Here is a 2,237-nt window from a genome sequence, read left to right as displayed (position 1 = left end):
TAAGGGATTAATATTAAAACCAAACAGATTAAAAACCCAACAGATTGATAATATTAACCCAAGCGATTAAAATTATAAACCCAAGCTATATAAACCGTAACATAAATATTATAAAACCAAGGGAATAATAGACCCAAGGGATTATAAGCCCAAGGGAATAATATTAAACCCAAAGACTAAATATAATAACCCTAAGGAATGCAAACCCTAAGATAAATATTTGTGACAATGCCACATTGGAATATGGTTGACCATGATTAATTTTCATATTGAGACAACGCTTGTGGCAAAACGGTGTTGAAAAATGGTTGACCATCGTTGACCATGGTTGATATTGATATTGAGACAATCCACGTCACAATGCGATGTTGGACCATGGTTGACCATTGATTACCATGGTTGTGACAATGTGACATTAAACCTAGAGACAATTTTTGTCACAATGTGACCATGGTCGAGACAACCTTTTTCAAAATGTGATGTTGGAACATGGTTCACGATGGTTGATTTTCATATTGATATAATTCTTGTGACAATGCGACATTGATGGATTTTCATATTGAGAGAATCTTCATCGCAATGTGACATTGGATGATGGTTGACCATGATTTATATTAAACCCAAGGATTAATATTATAAACCTTATCAATAATATTATACCATAGGAATATGAAGCCTTAGATTAATAAACCCTATTAATTATTATTTTATAGGTTTTTTTAATGAAAAATATCAAATTATAGTTCAAAACTTGATAAACAAATGAATAATAAATAATATTTTTTTCAAAAATATATTCATATAAGATAAAACGAAATGAAATAGGCAATTTTAAATTAATAAATTGATTTACTATAATCTCATTTGAATATATTAAATTTGTAGTAAATATATCATGTGAAACATTATTGATGGAATTTTAAATCTATAAATTTACAAATTTTTTATTGTATGATATATTCAAAAATTGATAATTAAATTAACAAAAAAAAAAAAAACCAATTTTATATTTTTACTTCATATATTTTACTTATAATCAATTTACAATATACTGCATTTAAAATTTTAAAAATAAAAATGTGTTTCAAATCATCAACCATAATTTCTAAATTTCATAATTTATCAATCATGGAGGAACTTATCATGGAACTTATTAATATAAACAATGTACTTCATAGGTAAGATATTTCAATGATATATTAAGTAAAATATTTCATTGTCAACTAATATGTATAATGAAAGGAAATAGATTTCCATGGTTAAATTATTTTTAGGCATTTCAAGTAATGTTATTATTTTATATTTAGGCTATAATTTTTTGTCAATTTTATCTTTGAGAAGAAAACAATTTTATTTCAAATTTTTCATTTAAAAAAATAAATACACAAGGAAAAATTATATCACTCTAAACACTTCTTAGGTTTGTGATTAAAATAGATAAATACTGATCTTTAAAGGAAAAACTAATAACGTTAGCTTGCAATTTCAAAATTTGTTATTGAATGATTGCTAACTAATTTTAGAATACAAATTCATTTGTGCTACTTTACCTAATTCTAGACTAATCCTACATTAAAAACCTAGGACATACCAAATTCATAAATGAGATACTTGTATACGTTTGTATTTGAAAGGTAAATAAATCTTCCATAGAACACTCCTTCAAATCATTAACATCTAAGCCACACTCACTTACAAAATTTATAGTGAACACATAATTCATCTCATGGAGATTCATGGCATAAAATGGTAAAACCTTCTACTCCTCATTTGTGCAGCAACAACTATTCCTCTCGAGAGTCAAGGTCTCATAAGTTGGTCTCATGATCCAATATCAAATTCCCAAACTTCTCATAGAGGTTTTCCATGTTAAATTTTCCACTACGAGACACCTGTGTTAGTGTACAAATATATGAATGTTCAGATATTGGCAAATAGATAGGGAAGTAAGTTATTTCCATGATTATAGGAAAATACCTTTTTACTTTGTTATCAATCGAAGAAGACATAAGATTCACAACTTGTAGCCCACATTATTCTAGCAAGAGAAGAAGATTGGAGTAGACCATATGATCTTATTGAAGGACATCTTAATAGACATCTTAACATCATAATGGATGGAATTTATTTGAACCATAGTTTATATATAAATGAATGTTATAAATAATAATGAGGAACTTATCATGGAGGAACTTATTAGATTTGGAATAATCTTAAATCCCTAGGAAATTGGTCAG

The sequence above is a fragment of the Pinus tabuliformis genome, chromosome 2_2 (assembly GCF_031772625.1).
Source record: "Pinus tabuliformis cultivar Carrire ecotype Pingquan chromosome 2_2, CPIR1, whole genome shotgun sequence".
NCBI lineage: Eukaryota > Viridiplantae > Streptophyta > Pinopsida > Pinales > Pinaceae > Pinus > Pinus tabuliformis.
Note: the sequence above shows the minus strand (reverse complement) of the source record.